At 40.8% G+C, this 24349-nt stretch overlaps 1 pseudogene; it reads left to right on the top strand.

Moving 5' to 3' along the window:
• Positions 1–1014: 1014 nt before the first annotated feature.
• On the top strand, positions 1015–1113 carry LOC125484611 (annotated as a pseudogene).
• The last annotated feature ends 23236 nt before the right edge of the window (positions 1114–24349 follow it).

The following is a 24349-nucleotide window of genomic DNA, read 5'->3' as shown; positions in this document are numbered from 1 at the left end:
ACTTTCCAAATAACAATACATTATGAAACTTCATATCAGTGTGCAGAAATGAAACAGTTGAAGAAGGGTGACCTTTTTGTGGCACACACATAAAAGTTCACACCCCGTTCAGGATTGTGCATTTTTGACTCTGTGGGATGATTCCTGCATCTGAGTCAGAAGTTGCAGGACACAAGCCTATTCCAGATAGTCCTGGCAGGTGGAGACCAGAATTCCAGCTCTGCCTTCTGGATATCCAGAGGAATATTCTCGTCAGGTGGTTGTGAATACTTAATCACATGGTTTTGTGGGAATCGAGGAAAAACCCTCCTGTTAAACAATATTAATTATTCTCGGATAAAGATGGCCCTTGATCGCAAAAATGTTCACAAAAATTGTCTGAAAAAAACTCGTGGATACTTTTCCCATGAGATGAGGCAAACCTGACATACTGTTTTTGTTTAAGATAATAGATTCTAATCACAGCACAATGATAGAACATCAAAGGAACTTACAATGACAGCCAGTGAAAGAGCCTGCCAGGTTGTTTGTTTATCAACATACCCTGGCACTGTTTCCTGCTGTTCTTAAAGACCAAACAATGAAGATCTGAAAAGAACAATACCATGTTAGTCGAGCCTTCCTATATATGATTAATTGCCTGTTCTTAATTTTCAACATTGTTTGATACCTTTTTATTGAACTAAGTTTTTAAATTCTGCCTCTCTGTATACTCAGCATTCTCAGCCAATCTCTGTAGGCAATGTCATTGTGTAAATAGTGAGTTTACATCGATGGCCTTAACTTGATAGCAGATTCAGTGATTCATGTGACCATGGAGATTGTATGGATGTTGCTTCCTTTAAGGTTATACATTAGCAGGCACGGGGAGGAAAAACAATGTTGTTGGGAATTTTTGGTGCAATAAAATCAGACAGAATATAGCAGGCTGGTTCGGTGTTTCATTCCTAACAGAAATTGTACTGATCCAAGCAAGGAGACTGGCTACAGGATATAGTGATATTGTGAACAGTGATAATAGTATATATAATTAATATTGGAATGATACAGAGAAGATTAGTATGGCCCATTTACAAGGATGACATGCAAATTTATGAAGTATTCCATACAGGGCTCTTGTAACATCATGGTATTGTCTTTGCCTTCAGACTGGAAGTCTTGGATTCAAACCTTTCCTGTGATAGAAGTGTCTCATATGTTCAAAAGGTTGGTTCAAAATCTTGAAGTAACTGTTCTGCATAAGAACAGCTGTCACCCTTCCCCCATCAGTGACTATAGAAAACACAACTCTGGCTGTAACGCTAACACAGTACATGAAGTATATTCATGTTACTGTCGGCCCTAAGATCCATAGCAGCTTATTTCCAGCAATAATATATTGCCAATTTGCTTTGAATAAAGTGCACGTTTTAAATTATTTTTCCATTTTCATTCACTTTGCCAGATTATTAAGTTTAATAGTACTCTTTGATCTTCTGTCATTGTGCTGTGATTAAGATTTAACATTTTAAATAAGAATGGTAGGGAGGGTTTTGGTTCATTTAATGAAAAATTATCTAAGTGTCTTTTCAAGACAGTTCTCATGACTCATATTCGGTCAAGGACTTGGTCAAGCTTTGAAAGGAAAAGGGCAAAATGAAAAGCTGCTGATGAAAGGCAGATCCTCTTCATCCTGTACAAAGATAAAACTAAAGAATGTCTCAAGATTAATGGTTAGCTGCTTATGGTTTGAATTCTTAGGTTCTTGATCCTGGGGATTAAGTTCTGCTGTCAGCATTCGTATTAATTTCCTCTGTATGTTATCTTTATGGAGGTGTTAATGTCTTTATTATAAACATATTAACGTCTCTTGTTACATTGGATTCCCAAGGTTTAATGCTTCATAAAATTATCTTCGCAGAAGATATACAATGTTAGTGCATTGACTAAACAAAGTTATCTCTTTTACTGTGGACTGTGAATCACATGAACATATTTCCCTCTTGCAAGTCTTCTAGATCTTGTTTTCTGTCCTTGTTTGACAAACATCTCTGTACTTTTAATCTATGCGGTTTTATTTCGTCATCTGAGCAGAAATAGAAATTTTATGATATTCAGAATCAAAGAAATACAGTTACGTAAAGAATGTGTCAAGTATAACATTTGGTTCTGCACGCTCACAAATGTCTATTTCCTACCTTCCCTCACCTAATTTTAAATGATTTTAAACTAAACCATCCGTACAACCCTCTGAAATTTTGACATTCTCCAATTCTGGACTTGAGCTCATCCATGATTCCTGTGATCCAGCCTTTGTAAACAAGGCCTTCAGCTACCCATGTCCTACATTGTGAAGTTTCTCCCTAAAACTCTCTACCTCGTCTCCTTTAAGTATCTCCTTTAAACCTAGCCATTTGATCAAGCTTTTGGTCATTTCTTACATCTCTCTTTTTTAATGACTCAGTGACAAATTCTGTTTGAAAGTGCCTCAGTGATGTGCCTTGGGATTATTTACCACATTAGAGGTGCCATATAAGTGCTAGTTTTAGTTTGTATAACCATGAGTGATTACAAACATAAACTACATAACCATAGAGTGTTATTGTGTTCTCTGCTGAAAGGCATGATGTGGAGGTGCTGGTGATGGACTGGGGAGGGGGGGATAAGGTCAGAAATCACACAACTCCCAAGTATAGTCCAACAGGCTTTCACCTGACGAAGGGGCTACGGTCCAAAAGCTTGTGTTTTCAAATAAACCTGTTGGACTGTAACCTGGTATCGTGTGATTTCTGACCTTCTGAAAGCTACTGTGGTCAAATATGGTCCTGTTTCATGATTGTGAAGGATCTACTCTGTCCTTTCTCCTACACGATCAATATCAGAAACAGCTGGCAATTTTATTTCTAATATTTACGTTCTGGCCATTTCTGGCAATGCTGGCATTTTTTGCATGATCCATATGCTCTTGAGAAAGTGGTGGTGAGTTGCTTCCTTGAACCATTGCAGCTCAAGATGATTGGGCTGAGGACACTAACCTGAGGAATTCCTGCAGAGATGTTTTGGAGCTGAGATGACTGATCTCTAAACACTCAACATAACATTTTTTTTGTGCCAGGTGTGACTCCAACCAGCAGAGAGTTTTCCCTTTGTTTCTCACTGTCTCCAGTTTGTTCAGGCTCACCAATGCCACACTTGGTCAAATGTTATCTTTATATCCATGCAGTCTCTTCCACCTCACCTTTGGAGTTCAGTTCTTTGTCTAGTTTTGGAACAAGGTTGAAATGAGGTCAGGAGCTGATTGGCCTAAATAGCACCTAAACTGTGTATCAGTGAGCAGATTATTTTTGGGCAAGAGCAGCTTGATATCACTATCTACAATTCTTTCCACCACTTTGTTGATGGTCAAGAGTAGATTGATAGCGTGGTCATTTGCTGGGGTTGATTTGTCCTCCTTTTTGTGGACCGGACATAGTTAGACAATTTTCCATGTTGGCAGGTAAATCCCAGTGTTGTAGATGTACTGGAACATCTTGGCTCAGGTACGTTAGTTTTGGAGCACCAGTCCTCAGTACCATGGTTGGAATGTTATCAGGGCCCATAGCCTTTGCAGTATCCAGCATCTTAAGGCTGAAGTACCGTGATCTATAGTGGTCTCAAAGTTATAAAGCAATTTGCTTTCTGACCCATTTGTTTTCCTTTTAACCTGCAGCTCTGGAACAATTGGGGTATTTCTTTGAATTACAATGAACTTCAATCTCTGTACCCTCCTCATTGATTTATTTTTCCAAATATCTCAAGGTTTGACAACAGCTAATCCTTGCTTTCAGCTTCAACTTAGATCTTTTCCTTTCTACTGCGACCATTGGTGCATCCATTAAGGGTGATGTGTCTTTACATGGACTTCTTTATTGAAGAAAATATATTTAAAAATATTTATTTGTTTTGAAAGGGATATATTTAATTGTTTGAACATCACAATCTTAAGGGAAAGGCAACATATTACAGTTGCTAGAAATGGGGAATATGAACAGAAAATGTTGACAATACTCAGCATGTTAGGAAACATCTGTGGAGAGAGAGGGAGAGTTAATGTTTAAAGCCAGTGAACTCTTGTCACAACTGGAAATTGTTATACATGGAATCGGTTTTAAATAAGCACAGAGATCAGAAAGGTTGATGGATGGGGTGGAAAGGCATAAAAACTGAAGTATATGATCAGATAAAAGGGAGGATAGATCGCCAAAAGGAATTATAGAAACATAGAGTCATAGAATATGGAAGCGGCTGTTTGACCTATTGAGTCTACACAGACTTATCTACACGAATTCTAATTTCCAGCATTTGACCCAGAGCCTTAAATGTTGCAATATTTCAAGCATTCATTCTACATACATTTTAAAAGTTGTGAGGTTTCCTGTTTTAAGATAACAAGGTGTAGAGCTGGATGAACACAACAGGCCAAGCAGCATCATAGGAGCAGGAAGGCTGACGTTCGGGCCTAGACCCTTCTTCAGAAAAGATATCTATTTAATCTATTTAATGTTGCCAGTTTGTCTTTTCTCTCTGAATGATCTGCTTCTTTCTGAAAGAAACAAACATTCTTCCTGACCTAACAAGGTGTAGAGCTGGATGAACACAGCAGGCCAAGCAGCATCATAGGAGCAGAGAGGCTGATGTTTCGGGCCTAGACCCTTCATCAGAAATGGGGGAGGGGAAGGGGGTTCTGAAATAAATAGGGAGAGAGGGGGAGGCAGATAGAAGATGAATAGAGAAGATAGGTGGAGAGGAAACAGACAGGTCAAAGAGGCGGGGATGAAGCCACTAAAGGTGAGTGTAGGTGGGGAGGTAGGGAGGAGATAGGTCAGTCCAGGGAGGACGGACAGGTCAAGGGGGCAGGATGAGTTTAGTAGGTAGGAAATGGGGGTGCGGCTTGAGGAGGGGATAGGTGGGAGGAAGAACAGGTTAGGGAGGCGGGGATGAGCTGGGCTCGTTTTGGGATGCGGTAGGGGGAGGGGAGATTTTGAAGCTTGTGAAATCCACATTGATATCATTGGGCTGCAGGGTTCCCAAGCAGAATATGAGTTGCTGTTCCTGCAACCTTCGGGTGGCATCGTTGTGGCACTGCAGGAGGCCCAGGATGGACATGTCGTCTGAGGAATGGGAGGGGGAGTTGAAATGGTTCGCGACTGGGAGGTGCAGTTGTTTATTGCGAACCGAGCGTAGGTGTTCTGCAAAGCGGTCCCCAAGCCTCCGCTTGGTTTCCCCGATGTAGAGGAGGCCACAACAGGTACAGCGGATGCAGTATACCACATTAGCAGATGTGCAGGTGAACATCTGCTTGATGTGGAAAGTCTTCTTGGAGCCTGGGATGGGGGTGAGGGAGGAGGTGTGGGGGCAGATGTAGCACTTCCTGCGGTTGCAGGGAAAAGTGCCGGGTGTGGTGGAGCTGGAGGGGAGTGTGGAGCGGACAAGGGAGTCACGGAGAGAGTGGTCCCTCCGGAAAGCAGATAAGGGTGGGGAGGGAAAGATGTCTTTGGTGGTGGGGTCAGATTGCAGATGGCAGAAGTGTCAGAGGATGATGCGTTGGATCCGGAGGTTGGTGGGGTGGTACTGATAGTGCATTCTAGATTCCTACCACCCTCTGGGTTAAAATATTTTTCCTCAAATCTCCTCTAAATCTCTTAAGCTTCACCTTAAAATTATGCCCCCTCATTACTGAGCCATCAACTAAGTGGAACAGCTGCTTTCTATCCACCCCGTCCATGTCCCTCATAATCTTCTCCTACCCCTCGAGTAGGTCCCCTGTCATTCTTCGCTGCTCTAAAAAATACAGCCTGAGCCCATCCAAACTCACTTCATAGCTAAACTGCTCCATCCCGGGCAAAATCCTGGGATCCCCTCTGCACCCTGTCCACTGCAATCACATCCTTCCGATAGTGTGGTGACCAGAACTGCACATAGTACTCCAGCTATGGTCTAACCTAAGTTTTGCACAACTCCAACAAAACCTCCCAGCCCTTATAATCTATGCCATGATTGATAAAGGCAAGCATCCAGTAAGACATCTTAACCACCTTATTAACCTGTCCTGTCACTTTCAAGGTCCAGGGAAAATTATTGGTGATAGCACGTAAAAGATGAAAACTTGAGTCTGGAGAAGTTGCAAAAAACATTACAAAATCAGAACTAGTGCATCCTTTTTGAAAAACAACAGCAGTGGTTATGATTGAAAATTGTTGAATTGAAACGTCTATGAATCCAAATGCAGTAAAGTACATAGATGAAAGAAAAGGTGCTATTCTTAAAACATGCAATCAACTTCATTGGAACTGTTTCGGAAGCTGAAATCAGAGGGAGAGTGAGGTGGTGAATTGAAATTCCAACGTTAAGTAACACTGCCTCAAACCTAAGAGTGGAATCTTCTTAGCCCGCAAATAATGTGGGCACTGGCAAATCACCTGGGAATATAGGATGCGATCAAAAAATTGAGATTCTCGACGTTGAGACAAAAAAGTCTGATTCTACGAAATGTTTTGACTGTGAGATAAAAATCTCACTAATGAGCAGCGAGAGTCCTATTTGCATGCATTATTATCTCATTAGTTCTGAATATGACCACATTCAGATGCAGTTTCCCATTCTCCTATGCACCAAAGAGAAACAAGATAGTCAGGACCTGGTGATTCTGGCTCTCTGTTTGCTCCACACATTCTCCATCTTGGACAGCAATCACCAGCATGTTATTGGAATGGTCCAGGGACAGCAACCATCCAAAGCCCCTTCCTTGGAGGTTAGCAACACACACGCTTCAGTCTCACCATATCACCATGGCACATCTCCAATACAGTTCTATATTCAATGCTGCATATTGGAGGGCACCAGCACCTTTCATTCTAATGCTATTGACAGGACACACAGTTTACAGGGACAGGGACCCAACTCATGGATTGGACCAAAGTACATCTCAGGGCTGTTCACTTGCTCTCCTAGTGTTATCTCATTCGGAACCTTCTTGGATGCTCACTTCATCTTTCTGCCTTTCCTTTCCTTGCCTTTTTACACTTTGACCCCCTTAGCTTAAAGGCTCACAGAACCTCTATCTTGCTTTGCCTTTTAGCACAGAGTCAAAACCAGGAGGCTCACAGTGAATATCAGCTGAGATCCATTAATGAGTTGGACACGCTGCTGTGCAGCACCAGTGTCAACCTGCACCTTATAGCAGCAGCTTAGATGATAAACACATTATATTACTTCTAAGCCTAAGGGGAGCAATCCTTGGTCAAGTCAGGGGAGAAACCTAGTGAGGGGATCTTGACATTGCAAGTCAAGGACATTGTCCAGTTGTCCAGGGGCTTGGATGTGGTCAGGCAGCTGCTTGGGCCAGTTAGGGTTCAGGGGTCTGTATCACAACAGCCTGGGAAGTGAGCTGCATTCAGTCCTTCAGGTCTAGTGCAACCCAACCAGGGATTCGCAGTAAACCACTTGAGGAGCTGTGCAGAGATCAGTTCATGGTCCAGTCAGTCCTGAGTGGTCAGCTCAATAAAAGTGAATGTAAGTTATAAGGGGCCAATAACCCTTCTGTACTCACAACCTCTTAATGTATTTGTGTGACACGGTTTTTGCTGCATACATCTAAGCCAGGTTTCCCACGTCAAACATATATTTAAATGCATTTCATGGTCCTTCTCCTCAGAGTCCTCGATATCCCACTGGACTGAAGACTATACTAACTGTCATTTGTGTGTGGTGTGAATGCTGACTGCTCACATTACCAAGGACCTGTTCCATTTCCAATATTCCCTAGACATGCTTATTGGAACTGTGGCCAAAGGATACAGCCCCAGGATGGGTTATCATCACTGTGACCTAGGTGCTGTTATCTTTCAATTCACTGTAAATCTATTGCTGCTTGAAAAGGTATGCAGCCCGTTTCTGTTTTTATTTGATTGATTGATGGGTTTATTGTCGCATGTACTGAAATACAGTGAAAAGCTTTGTTTATGAGCGGTACAGGCAGATCACACCAAGCAAAGGATGTACAGATCAAAAAGACTTAGAGACATACAGTTTACATTGCAGGTTACATTATTTGAGGCTAGAGTCCATTCAACAGTCTGATAACGGTCGGAAAGAAGCTGTTCCTGAACCTGCTTGTGCATGTGTTCAGGCTTCTGTATCTTCTGCCTGACGGAAGAGGTTGCAGGAGATCTTTACCAGGGTGTGATGGGTCTTTGAAGATGTTGGCTGCCTTTACACAGCAGTGATCTGTGTAAATAGAGTCCATGGATGGAAGGTTGGCTTCTGTGATGGTCTGGGCTGTGCATACCACCTTCTGTAGTTTCTTATAGTCCTGGGCAGAGCAGTTTCCATACCAGGCTGTTATGCACCCGGATAGTATGCTTTCGATGGTGCATTTGTAGAAGTTGGTGAGGACCTTATGGACCAGATTTTCCTGAGCCGCCTTAGGAAGAAGAGGCATTGTTGTGCCTTCTTGACTGTCTCATTTACCTGGGAGGTCCAGGACAGGTCATCGGTTATCATCACTCTGAGGAACTTGATGCTGTTCACCCTCTCAACCTCAGTTCCATTGATGTAGATGGGGGCATGTTCTCCTTCTTTCTTTCTGAAGTCGATGATCATTTCTTTAGTTTTGCCGACGTTGAGAGACAGATTGTTTTCATTGCACCATTTAACTAAGCCCTCTGTCTCCCTTCTGTATTTTGACTTATCATTGTTAGATATCCGTCCCACTACGTTGGTGTCGTCAGTGAACTTGTAGATGGCGTTCATTTGGGATTTGGCAACACTGTCGTAGGTGCACAGGGAGTACTGTGGGGAGCTGAGGACATATCCTTTGGAGGCTCCAGTGTTGAGGAGGTGCAGGTACCTGTTCTAACTGATTGCAGCCTATGGATTAGAAAGCTGAGGATCCAGTTGCAGAGGGCAGAGCTGAGACCAAGGTCACGCAGTTTTGAGATCAGTCTGGAGGGGATAATGGTGTTAAAGGTGGAGCTGTAGTCAACGTGCAGGAGATTGACATAAATATGCTTGTTATCCAGATGATCCAGGGATTAGTGCAGGGCCAGGGATATGGCATCCCCTGTGGTCCTGTTACATCAGTAGGCAAATTGTGAGGATCAAGGCAGGTTGGGAGACTGGAGTCGATATGGGCCATGACCAGCCTCTCGAAACACTTCATGATTTTTGAAGCCAGAGTCAGTGGGCGGTAGTCAGTTAGAGACACTGCATGTGTTTTCTTGGGTACGGGGATGATGGCGGTCTTCTTGAAGCAGGTGAGGACGTCGGCTTGTAGGAGGGAGAGGTTGAAGATGTCGGTGAATGCCTCCGCCAGTTGGTCCTCACAGTATCTGAGTGCTCGGCCGGGGACACTGTCCGGGCCCGTCGCTTTCCTTGGATTGACTCCTAGGGAGACTGATCTGATTTCTGAAGTGGTGACGGAGGGAACAGGTGTGTCCAGGGCTGCCTGGGGCATCGCCACACCGGTGGTATTTTGCTCAAACCGAGCCTAGAAAGCATTGAGTGTATCAGGGAGGGATGTGTCTTTGTTCACTATCTTACACTGTTCCCGGAAGCAAGTACAGTTTTTTTTTCTTTTTTTTTCACTTTTGTTGCTTTTGAATAAAAATGCACATTTTCAACCACTTGAAGGCTTTCCAGTATGTGATGCTTCCACATTGAATGATCAGAAGGTATCATGCTGCACTGGGCATTGGAGTGTCAAAGGGTATGCTAAGATGGAGTGATGCTATGGATGGATAATCTGTGTAGCTTTATTCTTAAATTGCAAGACAATTATGAATAGGCATCTGTCTTTGCAATGAGGTGTCAGATGTGTCACCTTTGTATGCTTAAGAACATTTTTCTTTTGTTTCCCTCCCACAGTGTAGACTGTGAAGGGGAGCCACAGGCTAGCAATGCTTGACTTGACAGACTACTGGGTTTTAAACATGGTGCAAGTGCCGGGAATCCCAGGAGGTACTGTCTGGGTGAGTACTTCTGCAGTTGTTGAGCAGAAGCTAGTGCCAAAGAGATGTGGTTCAGAGTTAATGAGGCGAGCTTTGGAGAAGAGTGTGAAGGAAGTCACTAGAACTCATGGAGAGAAATCCTCCATGAAATTTGCCAAAATTGACACTTAGCCGAATTCTGGGAAAATTCAACCTCAAGTGTCATCATCAATTGTTTACTATGGCTGTAAACATGAATGCGTGCAGAAATTATCGTCGTCCACTCTAGTCCCCAATTAAAACTTGCACTTGTGCTCAGACCAGTTGAATTTTAAGGAAGCCATATCCTTGAATCTCCCCCTTTCCCTAACTTGTGTTGCTGTGGTCCAGTAGTGCATTTATGATGTTGCTTTCTGAGTTATCCAGAGAATTTGACTTAGAACCCATCATTGCAGTATAAGAGCTTATGTTCAGTTTTGCAAATCTGGTTCACACAGCAGGAATGAATAAGAACACAACAAGCTGGTCCCTAACTTGAGGGGGCACCTCACCTAAATTTGTCACGCTACAGGCAGTGCGTTAGAAATTACTTGGGCTGGTAGATCCAAATTAAATTTCTGATTCAACACTGTTCTTTATCCGGAAATAAAACGGACCTTTCTCTTTCAGCTAAAAATTGTTTCATTTTAACGTGACTATGAAATCAACATGAGTATGAAATCAACAGGAATGCTGGCCCCCTACTAACATTAAAATGATTGAAATGAATGTTTCAAAAGTGCCTGGGAACTGTGTTACAGTTCAACTGCATGGGATGTGAGATGATCTCTTGAGGTAAGCTTGTACTTTATTTAGTGCGCCTTGAATGACCTCAAAGTCAAGTCAGCCTACACAGAAGGCATCACTGAAAAAGCTGAGACCACTTCACATTCCTGCAAATAGTGTAGAGTATCATAACGACTAAGAATTTATCCTACAAAATCTAACAACTGGGTCCCTTTAACAGAGGCTTATTTTGTGATTAATAGGCTGGATGACAGAATGCAATGACTTGGTAAATGAAGCTCAACATATAAGTGCACAGGAGGCGAGGAGAATGCCATAACTTTTTATTTCTACCACCTTCCAAGGTTGTTTTGCCTTGAACGTACTAAATCGATCAGTTACAAAAGGCAGGATAGTTAATGAAGAAAAAAAAAGGATATCTGCTGTCTGTAAAGGACACTGCTTATCATTTTGTAACCATTTAGTATCTATCGAGGGAACAATTGAGGATTTTCTCGCTTTGACCCCTCTAGGCTATGTTTATGTGGAAATAGATTGTCCAGATGATGAATTGAGCTGTGGGTGAGCAGGAGATTGTGATAGCAATAATAAGCATGAATTCAGAACCCTTTATATTAAAATAACAATTTTAAAAAGAACGATCCCACTTGGAAGAGAAGCATAAAGATGGTTGTATTAATCGGATTTGGGATGATGGAACCATGTTCCTATGTTGACACAGATTAATATAAGAAATTGCAATTGTTCAGAATTAGGGAGGAATACTGTGCAAAAGTTGATGCTTGGTTTGACCAATGGGAAACTACATGTAAATGAATAACTTGGAAATGTTCATTACACCAAGTGGCAAGGAAGTATGTATGATCTCCCCTGTGATTGTGCTTGCTCAGTGGACAACTTGCCCTTTTACTGCTTTTTGGTAGGCAACCCTCATAAAATGCTTTGTGAGTTATTGTTTCTTTCAGTTTTGCATTCACGATTGTGAAATAACATTTTGCTTGGGCTGGGCTGTTATGCCCCACTGGAATAAAAGTGATTTCTATGCTAAGAGCAGTTTCTGTAAAGCTGGATTTACGCTGGCACTAAGTGAAACCATCTTTCTCTGTTAAGTCCTGCGGAGTGCTGATTTGTCCTGATAATGACTGCCTTCAGCAGCATGCTCCTGACTGATTAACCACCATGAAGGGAGACTTTACTGTTTGTAAATAGAGAAGAGGAAGTTCTTACAGTAATAGAAAGAAGGGCATTTTCACATAGTCTCCAAAACCACAACATTAAAAGGTGGCATCAGAACACTTGTCCTAAAACACTGTTCCAAACTCAGCTATATTTTTTTTGAAAGTAGACACATTGGTGAATATGATCTATTGGCAATTAAGATACCACGGTAGTTAGGACAATAACTTGATAAACTCAGCCTTTATTTTGTTACCTTGTAAACCTTATCTAGTGGTGAACTTGTCAGCTAAACCTGAACTCTCGACTGATTATTCCTGCAAACACACCAAAATATTTGTTGAATTGAGTTAAGTATTTTCATATTTACTGCTCTCGCAACTCTTATTATCTTATTTTTCGAAGTTCAATATGTGGAAATGTTAGGGCCTGAGATACATTTTCACAATTGAATAAACCTGGGAAGAGGAGCAGAGAGATTTAGGGCTCCGATTACAGACATCACTAAAAGCTGGTGCACTGGTACAAAAGATAATTTATAAGGAAAATGGAATGTTGGCCTTCATATCAAGAGGGCTGGAAAATATTATAGTTTAATAAAATTCTGGCTAGACACTGTCTAGCACAGCTGAGCCAGAATCCTGGGATTGTATCTCAGGAAGGATGTCCTGGCCATGGAGAATGATAATGAGGCTGAAAGGGTTGAATTCTAAAGTAGACATGGTTGTATTCCTTTGATTACAGAGCATTAGGTGGCATAATTGAGGTATTTAAGATGAATACGAAATTTCATCAGGTAAATAGAAAGAAAAGATGGGTACAGTATTAGAGTGCTATGAGTGGAATCTTCCAGCCTACAAAGAAGCAGGACAGGGCAGGGAATAATTGGGCAGGGAAGAAGCCAGATCTCTGATGCTGTCTACCTTCACCTGAATTAAGTTGTGAGTGCAAATATCCATAACTGATCTGATCTCTGAGGTCCTTCAGTGGCCAATTAATATTCACTTAAGGGCTTTAGTCCACCACTGGGATTAATCCAGTTGCAGATGGGCCTGCTGACAAGCATCTTTTCGACAGTGAAAAACATCCATCATTACCAGGACTATCAGTGACCTCATTTTCCCGCGAGATCATCCATTCACAGTTTCCTCTTTATAGTCCCCTAACCCTGTACAGCCTGCTTCTACCTTCTTCCCAAAATTCACAAAAGCCACTATCCTGTTCCTGCCTTCCAAGCTTATTTCTTTGTCTTGACTTTATGTTTTCTCCCCTTGTCCAGCATCTTTCCTTCTGTGCTTGTGATTCCACTGATGCATGATTACACTTTACCAATTTCCAGTTTCCTGGTGGCAACAGCCTCCCCTTCACTACTGATGTCCAATCCTTCTACACCATCATCTTCCTCTGTCTGGCTGAACTTGTTCTATCATTAAACAATTTAATTAAGGAGAACCACCAATTCGACTAGGACAACACAAAAATCCTGGGACAAGCTAAGCAGAGACAGGCACGAGAATTCCTAGAAGCCTGGCACTCCACGAAGAAAGCCATTAACAAACACATAGAACTCGACCCCATATACACTCCACTATGAAGGAAAACCGGAAGTGAGGCAATCCAGCTCAACGGATTCTAGAGTTTAAAAACCAGGTGGGAAAACACACCGATGCTTCATCGGAGGCTGCACTGATGATGTTACCCAGCATGGTAACGAAACGTCTGTGGAACAACAAACCAGCTTGGCGAGCCAACCAACCTCAACACCCACAACCTGAGCTACAAATCTACTCCAAAACCTTAGAAACAATTTCTCATTTAACTTGTTTCATTTCCTCCAAATTTAAGGTATGGTTATGGGTACCCACATGGACTCTAGTAATGCTGCTCTATTTATGGGGTTTGTGGAACATTTCTTGCTCTGGTTCTACTCAGGCCACTCCTCCCATTGCCCCTTTTCTGGTACATCATTGACAATGAGCTTCCTGCTCTCATCTGGAACCATAAAAGATAACCAATTTTACTTCCACTATCTACTCTTTTTTTCCTGCCTTCACCTGGCCCATCACTGATTCTCCTTTTTGCTTCCTTGACTTCTCTGTCTTTGTTCCAGAAATGTTACTTGCTGATATTGATTAACAGACCCATCAAATCCCAAAGCTATCTCTACTTCATTTCTCGTACCTTGCTTCCTGTAAGGATGCAATTCCATTCTCCCAGCTACTCTGTCTCCATTCCATCCATTCTGATGATGTTATCTTGCACAATGGTGCTTCGAACATGTCTCCGTTTTACAAACAAAGGTTTCCCTTTCATAGAGCTCAAAACCCTGTCTAATCCATTTCCTACACTTCTGCCCTCATTCCTTCTCTTCCAACCTGGGGCTAAAATGGGATTCCCTTTGTTCTCACTTTCCATTGTCAGCCTCTCTATACAAAGCATCATTTTCTGACATTTTTGCCAACACCAGCACGATTCATCTTATCCTTCTCACCTCTGTCAGCATTCTGAAGAGATTGTTGTCTCTGTGACATCATGGTCCACTCCATCACCCCTAAAATCTCATCTCCCTCCCAATCCACCTTCCCTTTCAATTACACAAGGTATAATGCTTGGCTTTTTACCTCCCTCTTCTTCGCTGTTCAAGGCTCAAGGGGAAGCTGCAATTTATTTGCACTTCATCTTAAATCAAGTCTCCTGCATTCACTGTTCATGCTGAGGAGATGTTATGCTGAGGAGACCAAATGCGGACTGAGTGGCTGCTTTGTGGAACAACTGCTTTCAGTCCACAGGCATTATTCCAACATTTTGGCTGCTTGTGTTTGTTTTAATGCATCCACGCTTACATTTCTGCGCTATGTCTGCTACAATGTTCCAACGAAACCCAATGTAAACTGAAAGACCAACGCGTCATTTTTCATTTAGGCACTTCACAGCCTTTTAGACCCAACATTGATTCAACAACTCCAGAACACAAACTCCGTGTTCCACTTTGTTACCCCCGCTCCCCCCCACCCCCCACCACCGCCATCACAAGCGTCTATTTTTTCTTTGTTTTGCTTTCAGCATAGCTGATGCATATTTTGCTGTTACCTCTGACTAGTAACCCTGCTCTGGACTTATCTCTCCTCCCTATAACCATTATTACTCCTTATGCCTTATATTCTATGATACCTTTGATTTCTAATCTTGTTCACCCTTTAGCATTCCCCTGATTTTCTCTTCTGTGCCACTTGCTTTTCCCCACATTTTTCTACAGTCCAAAACATAACAGTCTTTTACATCTCTCTTCAATTCTGAATAGGAGTCATTTTGCACTTGAAATATTAAGTCTATCTCTCTCTCTCCATAGATGCTATCAGACCAGCTGAGTTTCTCCAGTATTCTCTGTGTTTGTTTTGGATTTCCAGTATCTGCAGTATTTTGCTTTTGTTTTTGTATTCCAGAAAGGTAACTTCTAATTTCAACATGGCAGTTAGTGTATTTGAATTTAGCTAATTAAATAATTTCTAGGAGAAAAGCCAAGTATCAGTTATGATGACTGTGAGTCAGTTGGAATATTGTAAAAACTCCAAGTTGTTTTCTCATGCCAGTTGAGAAAGGAAATCTGTCACTGTTGCCTGGTCTGGCCTATATTTGAGTGCAGACCAACAACAGTGTAGTTGACTCTTAGCTGCCCTCCAAACTATCCCAACAGGCCAGTCAGTTATATCAACCTTTTGACAAATATGTATAACAAAGTTAGAAACAATTTGGAACTCTGTCCTCTAAAAGGCTGCTGAGGTTAAACAGCTACAAACTTAAAAATTGAAATTAATATATTTCTGCTTGCCAAGGATATCAAAGAAACAATGTAAGTAGTGAAGTTAAAGTTTGACATGATCTAATTGAATGGCAGAACAAGCACAAGGAGTGAAATGGCTTATTTCCACCCTTATATTTTTCTGTTTAATAAAAGCAAATTTCATCCTATTGCAATCGGCAATCACTTAATCTGTTAGTACATTTTCACACAAGCTATGGAGCTGCAAGGTATGAGGTCATACAGTAGGGTTCCAAGACTGAGCCATGATGATGCAGAAACACTCAGCCAGAAAGGATAAAATGTTAGTGATCTATAGGCTTAGGAAAACAGACTCTTTAAGGGTCTTCCTGCTAGACATCAAGTGTATCTGTTAAGCAGATCTTCCTTGACTAAATCTAGTCTTGAAAAAATCTGACAAATATAAAGAGTGCCTTGAAGGAATTAGAATCATCCCTTGTCTAACTCAAACTGCTGGATGTATTCAGGGAAAAGACTCCAGTTCTTAAGATGCAGACCAACCTCAGACCCTGAATTTCTTTGTGCCCTTCTCAATCAGAACTTTTAACAGGAGTTGATGTGTGGACGAGAATATGTACTCAGAGATGAGACATGCTGACTGGAATTGCTTTTTAATATATTTTAAGTTCGAAATTTGTAATTAGGTTTTATTTCTCTTTTTATTGGTATTATTTATGCAATGTTTTAAAATGATGGGCAATGTACCCAAAATAAAATGCCATGTAGCTAATTTAATTGAATTAAATGGAATTAAACCTCTCCGTAGTGACAGCAGATTCACAGAGGTGAACCTGAGCTACTGTTGTCCTGTTTGCACCCTGATTCAATGTTTTGAGGCTGTTCATTACTGAAAGCCAGAGCTATGTTGGACGTTAATTTTCAATGACAAGATGACACAAAATAGGCAACTAAACAAAAGGATTCTTTAAGAAACTAGACGGATTTTATAGACAGGTGGTGGATATTAATAGTATTACTACTGTTTGGGGACCAGCTACTTTCGGTGTTCTCTTTGTATCTTTATTATCTATACTAATGATCTGGTTGAAGACATTTGTGGGGCACTGGTCATAAGTTCACAGATGATACAAAAGTACAGGCAGTCTTAAAAGCCTAAGATGAGAAAAAAATAGGTTAGAGGCAGATTTATATCTGATGTAGGGGATTGGTCTGCCTCTGGTATATGTCATTTAATATAGATAAATGTAGCATTAGCAATGTGAGAAAGGGCAAGCATGTACACACCATATAGGGTTGCATGCTCAAGGCTACTGAGCAGGAGATAGATGTGGGTGTTATAGTGCATGAATCTTTGCAAGTCCATTACCAGTAACTCAAGGCTATTGCAAAAGCAAATAGAGGATTGGGATATATTGCCAGGATAATTGAATATGGAAAGAAAAGCACTATACTGTCTTTTTATACTAGGTATAATTTAGGTCTTATTTGGAATGCAAACATAATAAAAACAAAGAACTGCAGATGCTGGAAATCTGAAACACAAGCAGAAATTGCTGGATAAACTCAGCAAGTCTGACTGCATCTGTCGAGAGAAAAAACAGAGTTAATGTTTTGTGTCCAGTGATCTTGCATCAGAAGGGTTCTGTTCTGACAAAGGGTCACTGGACTTGAAACATTACCTCTGCTTTTCTCTCTACTTAAGGCTGCCAGACCTGCTGGGTTTCTGTTTCTTAGTCAGAATGCCGTGTTCAGTTTTGGTTCCTTCATGGGTGGTCAGCTAAAGGCTTTGGAAGAAGGTTCAGAGCAAGGCCATTGGTTTGGTAAGTATTTTAAAGGCACTTGTTACCACAGTACGCTTTGAGATATGTGGCTTTTTACTTCCAAAATTCAGAGACATACAGGGCATTGTTTGAGGTTTATGCAATGATGAAATGTTTGCACTCTATTCCATTTGGAACAGACAGGTTTGAGATGATTACAGGACTTGAAACATTTGAGCTCGGAACACCTTTTCTGCACAAAGAGTGAGAGTGGGTTCACAGCCAACATTTAAAAGGGACCTAGACAAATTACTCAAGTTTAAACTAATATTGCTTCGTTTCTTGCCTCTCCCAGGAAATTGAATAATTAGTGGTTAGGTTGGGTTAAGATCATGTTGTGTGGAAGTGTCACCAGAAAAGTCTAGGATAGGCTTGATAGAATAGTTGATCTTCTCATGTTCTTGTTTTGTTTGTATATGTCTGCATGCATTGGAAAAGATCGAGGAGTAAGTAATTGCCTGACTATCCCTTTGAAAGAATAATTGTATATGGAGCACAGAGATGGGTGGAGGGCTTAACACAACAGGAGAAAAATTAATGGCATCTATTGTGCTGCCATGTGATAAAATAATATTTGTATTTTGTAAGGATATATGTATCATATTACAGTGCTGTGAAAATGTCAAACATGTTTTCATGAAGGCAGTTTCCCTTTAAAAGTTTATACTCTTATATTCCCCAGATAATACAGATATTATAGCAGTTAATGAATGGTTAGTCATCTGTGACTGAGACTCTGTATCATGATTCAGTCGAAGTGGGCTAACACAGCTTTACTTTCAACAATACAAATCCTCCGGCGTCTGTGGCAACATGGGTGACCAAATTATTTTTCCGTGAGATTGCATTCAGGAAATCCCAACAAACCTGTTACAGTAATGCAATCTCTCATCCCAGAAGGAGCAAGGAGAGTGCATGTAGTGAAAAAAAACGCTTGCAAATTACCCTGTTTATTATTTCATAGAGAAATGACTCCAAGCAAGTCTGCCAAGTCAGGCAACATCAACATACTCTTAAAGAAATTGATTTTGTAGAGATATTCAAGGGAGAAGGGAGCAACTGAAGATCATTCTTTTCCCCTAGCGACTGAAGAGTTAATAGCCAGAGTTCACAAATTTAATGCATTTGGCAAAGAACCAGAGATGACAAGAGGAAAACTTTGTTGGAGAATGAATGGTTAAGATTTTGAATGATTTCCAGATAGAATGGATGAAGCAGATCCCACAGTAGTTTTCAAAAGGAAACAGGACAAACACAAAGGAAGAAAAAGAAACTTCAAAGATATGGGATAGAGCAGGGACAAACTCGATTGCCTTTCAAAACAGCTGATGCAGACTTGATAGGCTGAATGGCTTCCTTCTGTATAGTAATATTTTATGACTATGTAATATTACCTGAGACATCTCCGAACTCTCACAATAATATTGGTTGATGTGAATCATGTCGCTATCTGATGTATCCAAACCACTCTTTGATCAATCTTGTTATTCATTATGGCATTTTGTGATATATCCCATATCATTCACTGTAACACTCATTGTAACAGTATGTTGTAAAGCTACAACTGATAAAGGAGATTCTTAGGAGCTCTCTTAAAAAGAGGTGCCTCTATTTTATGATTTGTCATGTTTCCAACACAATGCTCAGAACGACTACTGCACAGAACGTAATGATACTTATAGCTGAAAATTGAAATCCCCCACCCAGAGCACATTTTGCTCCCTTGCTACCCTCAGTGCTTCCATCAAGTGTTGCTCAACAACAACCAAAGGAGGGCAGTATGTGATAATCAGCAGGAGGTTTCCTTGCCCATGTTTAACTTGATGGCATGAGACTTCATGGAGCTCAGAGTCAATTTTGAAGACTCCCAGGATAACTCCTTCCTGTATGTATACCGCTATGCTGCCCCCTTTTTGGGTCTGTCCTCCCAGTGCGATAGGGCATATCCAGGATGGTGACGGTGGTATCTAGGACATTGTCTGTAAGGTATGATTCTGTGAATATGACTATGTCAGGCTGTTGCTCGACTAGTCTGTGAGAAAGTTCTTCCAATTTTGGCACTAATCCCCAGATTTGGATACAAAACTGGCTCGAAGATAGAAGGCAGAGGTGGTGGTGGAAGGTCATTTTTCAGACTGGAGGCCTGTGACCAGTGGTGTGCCACAAGGAACTGTGCTGTGTGCACTGCTTTTAGTCATTTATAGAAATGATTTGGATATGATCACAGGAGATCTGGTTAGTAAGTTTGCAGTTGGCACCAAAATTGGAGGTGTAGTTGACAGCAAAGAGGGTTACCTCAGAATACAACGGAATCTTGATCAGATGGGCCAATGGGCCGAGGAGTGGAAGATGGAGTTTAAAATAGATAGATGTGAGGTGCTGCATTTTGGAAAGCAAATCAAGGCAGGACTTATCCACTTAATGGTAGGGTCCTGGGGAGTGTTGCTGAACAAAGAGATCTTGGAATGCAAGTTCAAAGTTCCTTGAAAGTGGATCACAGGTAGATAAAATAGTGAAGAAGGTGTTTGGTATGCTTGCCTTTATCGGTCAGCGCCTTGAGTATAGGAGTTGGGAGGTCGTGTTGCATCTGCATGGGACATTGGTTCGGCCAGTTTTGGAATACTGCATGCAATTCTGGTCTGCTATAGGAAGGATGTTGTGAACGTTGAAATGGTTCAGAAAAGATTTACAAGGATGTTGCCAGGGCTGGAGGGTTTGAGCTATAGGGAGAGGCTGAATAAGCTGGGGCTGTTTTCCTTGGAGCATCGGAGGCTGAGGGGTGACCTTATAGAGGTTTATAAAATCATGAGGGGCATAGATAGGGTGAAGAGCCAAGGTGTTTTCCCCAGGATGGGGGAGTCCAAAACTAGAAGGCATAGGTTTTAGGTGAGAGGAGAAAGATTTAAAAAGGACCTGAATGGCAACTTTTTCATGCAGAGGGTGGTGCCTGTGTGGAGCAAGCTGCCAGAGGAAGTGGTGGAGGCTGGTACAATAACTATATTTAAAAGGCATCTGGATGGATATATGAATAGGAAGGGTTTAGAGGGATATGGGTCAAATGCCGCCAAATGGTACAAGATTATTTCAGGATATCTGGTTGGCATGGATCAGTTGGACTGAAGGATCTGTTTCCGTGTTGTACAGCTCTATGACTGTATGTTACTAAGTAGGACTTTGCACGGTCGAAGGGCTGTTTTTGCTGTTGTCATTTCCAGTACCTAGGAGGGAGTCCACCCAGTTTCATTTCTTTGTTAAGACTTTGTAGTAACAGAGCGGCTTGCTCAAAAATTTCAGATGGTAGCTGATCAACCACATTGCTGTGAGTCTGGAGTCAAATGTAGGCTAGACCAGGTGAGGATGGCAGATTTTCTTCCCGATCGGACATTAGTCAGCCAGATGGTTTTTTCCAACATTCGACAATGCTTACATGTCTGTTCTTAATTCCAGACTTTTTCCGAACTGGATTTAAATTCCACCATCTGCCATGGTGAGATTCAAACGTTAGCTGAGTTTGTGGATTAATAATCCAGTGATAATACTACTACACCCCTCCTGGTGACGGGTTCATTTGTTTAAATATATATAAGACCTGGTAGTGACAAGTTTAACAGAAATGGTGCGTGGTAAGAGGGCCTAGAATTGGCTAAGAGGGACAGGGTAGGTGGTTAATGAGATGAGTGTTGTGAGATATGGCAGGAAACTTTGATGGGCCTCGCAGAGAGAAACATTTCACTCACAAATGTTAGCCACAGTTACATGTTTTAAAGGATAAGTAAACAAATATTTGAAGCACAGAAGGATACGAGGCTACAGGACACAATACAAGATTCAGTCAGAGTTATTAATGACAAGGACACAGAATCAGAAGGTGACAGTCATATTTCCTGAAGAGTGAAGCTGATTAACACTAATATCAGATGGTAACAATAGAAGTGCAAGAACCTTACTGGTGACCAGTTTTAATAGCTTCAGGTCTGTTACATGCTGCTTGAAATGTCTTCAGTTGTAGCAGTGCTAGTATAATGTAGTACCATGCACATGCAGTGAATACATTACCCATTCACAATATTGTTTTTGAGCAGTATTTTAAGAAGATAAAGACATGTCAATATGTACCACTGAAGATCAGCCTGAACTGCAATCTTTAACAATGTTTTGGTTATTACTAACTTCAAAACTGACAAATGATGCCTCTGCTCATTCTTTTGCATCCCCTTCAGAGGCTGTTTTATGTATTTTAGATATAATCAACACAGCAACACCCCTTTACATTTTGTCTGCAGTCTTTCAAACCCTTTGCAGTTCTGAGTGCATTCCCCCTCACCATGGTTTCCAATCTAATAGTTACACTCAGTTACAAATGTACATTGTGTGAAATGCTGTGCACTATCATAAAATATTCTCATTTTTTCAATCCTTCAAATCTCTCATAATTTTACCTAATTCATGTTAAGATTCCTGAGTTCTTCCAAGAAGCTGTGAACGGTGAATTTCAGTGGTTTTCTCTAGATGAAGTCAATGTTCTTTAAATATGAATTTATATACATAGACTTGCACAATTTTAAACCACAGATGCTACAATTTTGCTTAACACTCCAGTGACATGAACTGAAGCTATCCCCAAAAATCTGCTCTTCATAATACACACTCTTTAGTACGTTCATTTTAATGCGTTGTGTCCTTGACCATTTTCTGATAATTTAGTTAAAATTCCAGTTATACTGAGAGGGTTGTATGGTGTAATCAAAATGGACGGATAGAGCACTGAACAAAGGAAGCCAAGCAAATGGTATCATTTAAGTGCAAAGCTGAGAAAAGGATTTATCTCTGAGCAAGTACTTATCATTCCTAGTATATGTGTCACTCGTTTTCCCCTATAAACAAATAAGGTGTCTAACGTCAAAATACCTGAGCCAGAAACAGGGTTAATTTTGTAAACAGCACATTCTGCATGTTACGTAGCACTGAAAATCTAATGTATATTTCATGAAATTTGATAGTGATCTGCTTTAGTAAGAATGTCAGATATGTTTTGCATCACTGAACCTTATCCTGATAAAATATCTGGGTGGAAACTAATTGGACCCCAACCTCCTTAATCTCCACATTCTCATAGCTATCAGATCATTGAGCTATTGAAGCATGCAGTAGGTCAAGGTGTAACACATCAGTTACACACAATAACATGCCTGGGTCCTGAAAAAGGTAGACTAATCCCTTGGTAATTACTTCTGTCTGCATTATGGGAATTCTTGCACGCAGCATCCATGCTACAGAGACCTGAGTCTTGTATTGTCAGCCACTAGCCAATTTTCTCGCCCTGTGTCTCTAAATGATTCAATTGTTTGTGAGCCTTTGCTGCCCCATACCCCAATGATGTAATGTGCATGAATTTTGAACAAGAATCATTTGACAAGCTCTGTCTCTCTCCTGTACGTGGCATTTCATCTGGAAATGCATGTTCAGTTATTGATGTTTCTAACACGAAAGAGGCCAGTTGACCCATCTTGAGTACGGACGTAATTCATAACAGATCTCAATATCCTGCTGTCACCTGTAGCCTTGTATATTTCTGGACTTCAAATATTTGTTTGCTTATACCTTAGACTATGTAATTGTGTCTGCCTCAGCCATTCCCCTTTGGCATAACATTCCATGCTCCAGCAATCATCTGTGTACAGAAATTCCTCTTAATCTTCCGCCACAGAATTACAATGTTAAATCTATGATTCATCATCATTGAATCCCTAACTAGAGGATATGGTCTTTCCTGATTTGCCCTTATTCTAAAGCCTGTTTAAAAGAAGTAGATTTACGATTATCAGTAGGCTTATAATCCCTTGAGGATAGATGAAGGAATTATTTGAAAGTTTGAAGATTATTAAATTATTTTAATGGGTATATAAAGATAAACCATTTCTTCTGATGAGATACCAAAACAGGGAGTTAGAGCTAACCCACTTAGGGGTGTTATCAGTAAATACTTCTTCACATAAATGATAATGATAAAATGTAACTCTCTTGCCTAAAAACAACTGCTGAGGGTGAGGAAATTGAAATTATATAACTGAGGTAGATATTGATGAGGTGGTGATATTAAAATGTATGGAGCCAAGTTGGATAAGTGGAATGAGAATCAGCCATGATCTGATTAGGTTCCTTGTGTATATTTAAGGCTGAGATAGATAGATTCTTGTTCAGTAGGGGAATTAAAGGGTATGGGAAAGATGCAGGAAACAGGACGTGAGGAATATCAAATCAGCCATTATCCTATTGAATGATGGAGCAGACTTGAGGGGCTGAATGGCCTATTCTGTTCTTATTTCATTGGTCTTATTCATATGGACTTATGGTTTTTTAACTGGCAAAATGGGCTTGAGGGCTGAATAGCCTACTTCTTTTCCTATGTTCGAAGCTACTGTTCAAATTTTAGAGATATCATTTTGGCCAAGCGTAGAAGTTGCAGTGCAACAGATTAATCTACTTCATGATCCTTTCCAAATTCTAGATGAATTATTTTAATTTTGTTTTGTAGCCTTGTTCTTTGATGCAAATTATCTCTAGAGAATGTCACATACTGCATATTTGCCAAGTAAACAAAAGTTGACAGAACACATTTTGAGGACAATGACATCTCTTCAAATGTCAAAGTTACCGTGGTCTGTTTACTTGTATTGATTTTAAAGTGCATCATAATTATTTAAAAAGTTAAAGCAACTAACACCGCTTTGGGCCATGTATGGGAGAAATTACAGACATTAACAATGAACAAATCTAATTATGTCATTTCAAGTGTATAATGTGTGTTTATGTATATATTTGTGTACGGGATGCAACACCCA

This window comes from Rhincodon typus, chromosome 12 (assembly GCF_021869965.1).
Source record: "Rhincodon typus isolate 14 chromosome 12, sRhiTyp1.1, whole genome shotgun sequence".
NCBI lineage: Eukaryota > Metazoa > Chordata > Chondrichthyes > Orectolobiformes > Rhincodontidae > Rhincodon > Rhincodon typus.
This window is presented reverse-complemented; position numbering and strand designations above follow the sequence as displayed.